Genomic DNA, 7,697 nt, shown 5'->3' with positions numbered 1-7,697 from the left:
ACGTTCAGGGCGTGTTGAATTCAATATCTGAAATGGTGTTTATCAAACTTTATTCAATATTCCATGTCAAACCAAGAATAGAAAATTCTTTAATACTTTAGTAAATAATATATTGGTATTTGGTATTTATGTCAAATATTTATTTACAACAAGTTTTGAGTTAACTTGCAAAATGACATATACGATTTCAACAATATGAATTTTTTGTATGATATTAAATAAGTGCAAAATAACCAAGGCATAAAGATAAGTTGTGTAAAGTTCATACTGAGATATGAATAAAACCATTGCACATTAATTTGATGAGATATCATATAACCAAAATGAAATAATTTATATCCATGACATAATTTCTTCAAGGTGTACCAGTAGGGTTTGGTAATTAATCATTAAATATGGTAGAAGTAATCACAAACAAAGTACTTTTTTTGGTGAGAGTGATTAATCTTGACATAACTTTAATGACAATGTATGGTTGTGTTGATTTTGCAACTCAAAACCAACTTATTTCAGTTCTGCAAATAGAATTGGATGGTACACACAGTAGGACTACCAAATAATAACATCATCTGACAGCCTCTTCGCTGAAACCCACAAGGTTCTAGAAGTTCCAGGAAGCCAGCTAGGACATGGAGGCATAGGATTACAGAAAAAATGCAAAAGGCCAATAATACCTGGAACAACGTAATTGTTAATGCTCATAACTAAGTTAGATTTAAGTTAAATGTTATGGTTCTATGCTCCACTTAGGAGTCAAAAATTTATGTAGTTAGATTTGAAACAATTCAAATAATTTATATTCGAAATAATTTATATTTGGAATTCCGGCTAAGTACCAAGCTTAGCTTGTATATTTCAATAGCAACACCATAACTCGCTATTTACAGAGAAGTTATTTGGCTATTGTCTATTTTTCTTCTCCGTGCAGTGTGATAGATGTCCTATTTTTTCGTCTAGTGATCAATTATTCAAAATCAACTAAAGTTTTAACACTTCGACGTCTGCCCAATTGAGAATGATCTTCGTAAACGATAGATCATAGCTAGACTATGTTAACTTTGATTTTTCTCATCCCATTCTGATCTTCTATTTATTTTGTAGTCTCGGAAAAAGGCTTTGAAATGATTTTTCGTTGGTAATACTAATGAAGGGTATTAATATATATACGATTTATGAGAAAAATTAATTAAAAAATTAATAACCCAAGCTTGAGTATTGTTAAGTAGAATTAAATATATATCTTATGATATATGATGATATATCTTAATTTAACTTTAAATAAAATATTACAAATCAACACAACTAATAATTGCACCAAAGATTGCATATAAATGTAAATCCTTATTTAAATATGCTACGAAGAAGTACAGCTTTAAAAAGTACTGATAGATAATATCAAGACAAATTTAGATGCATTATAAACAATAAGAAAATAAGTAAAAACTTATGTTTATTTATAAGTATTATTTTAAAGCACTAAGTACTATTCCGCTAGTACAGTTCAGGTTATGGATCAGTTGTTTAAAGTCGAGTACAACTCTTGGTTTTAAATGCTAAGAGAGACATGATTTTGCTTCGCTAGCAGCTAACGTGGTCTTACTGAATAATTAGCCAATAGAAGTAAAACTCAAACATTTGTAGTTCATAAATTAGTAAATGTGCCTTTGTACCATATACCATATTAAAAATTTTACAATCTTTTATGAAATTAAAATTACCGATATTAAGGAAGTTCTGAAGAGATCTTTATATACCATTTATTATGATAAATAATATTATAATTGTCGGATATTCTAGGCATTGTCGGATGGTACTATGTTTGGTTTATGTGTTTGGTAGTCGCATCATAACTTTTCGTAAGGTCTCTCAATTTTTGCCGGGATATAAATAAAGTATATCGTCCACAATTACAGTGATTGGAGATCACGACTTTACTATTGATGAAAGACTGATTTGATGTGCTTTAATTAATTTGTTGATAGCAGAGACAACTAATAATTAATACTTTGAATAGAGAATGACAGTTTCTATTGAGCAATACCTTTATAGCTCTATACAGTAACACCTCCTTTAATAATAGGCTTGGATTTGGTTAAGAACCTAGGTGAACCCAAGTGATATTGGTTAAAGTCTTAATACTTTTCTGAGCTTAACAATGTGATTGCACCCAATAAGATACATTCAAAGATAAAATTCGAATAAATTTCATTCAATCACAACTAAATTTATATTGTGCATATTTGTTTAAGAAATATATAATTGAATATATATGAGTGAAAAATATTTTATTAAATTATAGAATGTTATTACAATATTTTAGGCACGAATATAACAGAAATCCAGAAATAGAATTATTACAAATTTATTGAATTAAAAAAATTTTGTGACAACCTCAACTTTAATTAAATTTTTTAATCTATTGTGTAGGCTTTGACATCATTCACTTAAAATGACTACAACAATTAAATTCATTTCGTTTACTATTTTTTCTTGGCATTAATCGTACAAAGTAATTAAATTTAATTCCAATGAATTTCACTTACACACCATGCCCCAAAAGTATTTGTATCTTGTATCTACTATACGCACACCCAAGTGTTGGGAGCTTTGCATTTACACTCGCGAAATGCTAACAGTTTGCTAAATTGATTAAAAGTTTTTTAATGAAATACAAAAAATGTAAATAAAACTTTTGACTAATCAAATTAAAAACTTAAAAAGTGCACCACAATAAACTTAAATTGGAAAAATGAAATGAACAAAAAAAAATTCATTAAACATGCAGAAAAACTGTGGCTAGGAAAAAAGTAGGTTTCTCATTTTGTAAAAATTCACTCAAGTGCAAATATTTCTGCATTATGCGCTTTAGGTGCCAGTAAAAAACACAGTAAGAAAAAAAATTTCAAAATATTTCATGAAACTGGTAACGGAGCACTTCAAAATGCTTCAAATAACTGAGCTGAGTCGAAAGTTCTGAGAAGATAACGCATAAGATACGAGTACGTGTGAGATATGAAGAGCCATTTAGGAACGCTTTAAATGAAGTTCATTAAGTTGAGTTCATTAGTAGTGACTAACTAGGCTTGATATGGAGTAATATGGATTAATTTTATCATTTTCAAGTAATTATTATTTATGTGTAAAGTTTTATAATTCGGAGCATTAAAATTGCATGCAGTTCTTTTTTTATTAAATAGGTTTGTTAATTGCACACTAAGTGTTCCATATTTGTTTGCAAATACTTCTTGTTGTATTTCACATTTTTCTTATATATATATTCAAAATCAGATATATAAAATTTCTTCATTATAAAGTAGGCTAACTTCTTTGTAGGTATATTTATGTTTCAATAAAATACAATCGACATCAAATTTAAATATATATTAAAATTTAATTTGATTCCCCCACGTATTAACCCCGGATCCATCACATAGAAATGATGTGACTGACGACTGATGTGACGTCCGAAAAGTGATATGTTGTGATACCACAGACGTAAGGTCTACCTGTTTGAGGAAATACATACTCCAACTCCAGATCGTAAAATCAGTTCGTCGCGTTAATGAAACAGACAACATCTTTAATGGTATATATGGGTAATTTTGGACAGACATTTAAGGAAGGTAGACCGATGAGCATATATACATCTTCTAGGAACTGTCATAAAGAGACATACAGGTTAATAAGATTTTGATCTTCATCTTCTGAAAATATCGAAAAACGAAAATCGATCTAATTAATTAGTTACTTGTTACAACTAGTCTGACGTATATACCAGCAAGTATGTGATCTTTCGAAACTAAACTGCACTTACAACCAGTTTCATTGAGATAAAAGAGAAAGCTGCATATATGAAATTTGATGTCTATATAATGTCCTCGATAAATTATTTAAAATTAAGGTTTGACATCATATTATTATTACATGTATATATGTGTGAGAAGTTTACATATATATCACATATTCATTATATATATTTATATATATTAGTAGGGATGAATAGGACTTATCTAACAATATAAAGTAATTACAGTCATATTCCTGACTGTTTCTGGAAATTCACAAAAACTGTTTTTCATAGGTTAAAGTGCAGAGAAGTATTTCAAATCTGCTAAAAAATATTTAAGATATTTCGCTGCAGGGATTATTCAAAAGAGTTAATATAGTCAAAATTAAACTAAAAACTTGCCCATTTCTGTCTTCGGAAAAAAACAAAACTCATGGAATATTGATTACTGGACACTCTCATCTGAATGGAATTTTGAACTTAGAACTGACAAATGTTTGTTTCTTCAAACATATTACCGAGGATATTTAAAAATACTGATAATTAAAAAGACAAATTTGTATTTTCTATAAAAATACCTTATGTAAATTTACAATAAATACGTGGTCTACTATATATGTAGTAAAATATATGTAAATAAAAGTACAATATAATGTATTAAAATATTTTTAATATTATATTTACATCTTTTATTTTCTACACTTTGAAACCTATAAGATAATTGTGATCAGAGCTAATATGTTTTATATTGCATGTATTTAATATCTGATATATGGTAGTAGCAGTAGTAATATATCTATGGTATCCTTTTCTTATTGTTCCCCAGTTTTAATTGTGTTGTTGTTGTGGTTTCTTGAGTTAGTGCTATTGCGCTCTTTTACTCTTTTGTGGTTGGGGGCTTATCCCTGCCCCACACTAAGCTTTAACTATACTGGAATTCATATCGTTTATTTATCGTTTAACTGATGGCGGACCATAGGTCAGCATATCTTTCTGTGGTTCCTGAGGTGGACTTCAGGTTTGTTAGGGCGGGGTTGGGCAGCGTATTAACTTTTGTGAATAATTTTAGGGCCCTGTCCTTGATATATTTTTTCACTGAGTCGCTCCTTAGATTTCTGTGCATGCCTGTTGTTCTAACCAGGTTTTGTGCTATCTGTAAATGCTTTATGGCAGTTTTTTAAGCTTTGCTGTATGTAACACATCCGTACAGTTGTGTTGGCCTAGTTATTTGAGTACATAGTGACTTTCTATTTTTGAGGTTGAAGTGATTATTATTGAACATCGGCTTTAGAAGATGTAGAATTTTAGAACAATTATTCCGTTTGCATTTTATGTGTTTATACCAATTGAGCCATTTCTCAAATGTGACTCCTCTGCCATATAAGTAATAAATTTCTCATGTATCGAAAACGCTATTCACTACTTTCAAATATTCCCAAAAATTTTTCGGGGAATTTATCTTCCGTAGCATCTGACGAATTAGTCATGCGCAGATATATGCATTACGAACAGACCCAAAGACGGAATTTAGAGGTGTATTATTTAGTAGGATCTTTGATTTTGTTGATAACAGCTTGTTCATAAAGTGTATGTTTGATCTGTAATACGTACATTGAGCATTTAAGATATCATTGTTGTAAAGTATATATCTATCTAGAACTTGTCGTTTCTATCTATTCATTAGTTAAATTTTTCTATGTTATGCATTTGTTAAATTTTACATAATTTATTTAGATCTATACTAGATATATTTTTTTTTAATTCTCAGCATTCTTTATATCTACAATTTTAATTTTAATTACGTTAAAATTAATGCTTAATTGTTGAGCCGTTACGCCTTGTTTTATTGTACGAAACTATAATTAAATTACCATTTTTCCCTCAACACCAAAACTGCTTTTTGCCTTTTGCTCTTTGTTTAGGTTTCAACAGACAAGTATACTTTTGCAGTATCTCAGTTGCTAGATATCTCATGGCAACATCAGATGTATCTTACAGCTTTTTTATTTGATTTTGTTGCTTTTTCATGTTGCTTGAACATATTTCTCCATTTGTTTATATCGTAAGTATATTGTATATTGCATATAAAAAATAGCTAAGGTAAAAAGTATCTTTTTTATTGTTAGTCTTGCGTTACAATTGGGATTTAGTGCGAGACTAAGATACAGACTACGACTTTGAAACCAACTTCGACCAAATGTCTAAGTAGCTACTATAACTGAGCATACTTACACCATTAAAAAGCATTATTATTTTTTAGTTTTATTTCTTTTTTTAAACTTTTTTCATTTTGCTTATTCTTCATTATTTTTATTTTTAATATCTTTAAAATGTTGAAATCATTAAAATGAATTGAAATCATTTTCATGTCTACGTTTACTTCTGCGCCTCTGAGTTTTTGCAACTTTGCGCTTAAATTATGAAAAAAGTAATTTTAATTTATTGCAGTTTTAAATTTATACAAACAAATTTAGTTCGTACGAGAAAGATACTCGTACAAACTAAACACGTATTTGCAAAGTAACGTTAGTCACGCTAAATACATTGTGTGCACCTTTTGAAATACTGAAATACTAAAAACTGAAAAACTGAAAAACGTTTCGATTGCTATTGAAATTGTTATGAAATCTTTAAAGAAGATACATTATTTGAAAGATACTAAATTTGGCATTGCCGAAAACAAAGTGCAGCTTAGAAAGTTTGTAATTCAAATAGAAAACGATTTACGTATATTAGTACTAATAAAATATAGATTAAATTATTTTATTTAATATAGGTTACAATGTATCAGTTGCATGTATTTCGGTGCTTCGATGAGAAGAACTAATGAGCGTTCATGTCGTAAAGGTTTAACAGCTTTAACAGTCTTTACCAAGCTATATAAGTGTCTATGAGGTTCCCAATGATTTGCAATTTCCAAACAGTACAATCAATAGGCGTAAAAAATCACTGGCCATAAAACACTTAAATAATATCTGAATTGTATTAAGAAAGAAAGCGTTTTTAATATTGAAAAAAGCTTAAGATATGTATGAACGATGATGTTCACAATTTGCATAATGTATATAAATCTATTTAAGAGTGGATGGATGTTTCATTACGAATTTTCTTTACAAGTTTTTTATAAAGAATTTCTACGTTAAAATAAAAACTTTATTAAAATTTTTAACCAGAATTCAATAAAGTTTAGTCATAGAAGAGGAATGTGCGTATTTATAGGCAGGTACTAAACTATATGATACTGAACCGAAGTAAACCTATATATTTATCGATTTTCGGTTTACCGTTCAGTTCCTCTTCCAAACGCTGAATTATATATTCGTGGAAAGTTAGTTAGTTATAATTACTTTTCAAACTAAGTTAATTTAAAATTATTACGTTTAAGTTTACTAACACAAATAAAGTCACGAAATAGATTCTCTAGTTCAAGGAAATTGACAATAAAGAAACAGTTGAGAAACCGAGGTTACAGATTTTTCACATAGATCTCTACTTAGAATAATCACTAATTTTCAGAAGGAGTTATACCTAACACCTTTTAAAGACGAATTTTATTAAGTTAAGCTGTTATCTGCAATTTTTTTTTTAAATGGAGTTAAATATCTTTTCATTTTGTCTATTCATGTCTAATGACTACCGAAAAAGAAACCAACAACGTTAGTTAGCTTTTATCGTCCCGAAAAGGCTATAGAAACCAAGCAAAAGACATTTAAAAGTTTGTCAAAATAACTTTAATCATTTCCAATATTAGAAGAGGAAAGAAACTTTTTCAGATATAGAACTAATCATGTTGAATTACTGCCTATTTTAGCAACTATAATGATCAAATCGCTGATCATAACCAGAGCGGATAAACGTTAAGTGTGAAAATAGACGGACAAAGCACCTATAAGAAAGAAAGAGTACACCC

Source organism: Teleopsis dalmanni, chromosome 2, assembly GCF_002237135.1.
Source record: "Teleopsis dalmanni isolate 2A chromosome 2, ASM223713v2, whole genome shotgun sequence".
NCBI classification, from domain to species: domain Eukaryota; kingdom Metazoa; phylum Arthropoda; class Insecta; order Diptera; family Diopsidae; genus Teleopsis; species Teleopsis dalmanni.
This window is presented reverse-complemented; position numbering follows the sequence as displayed.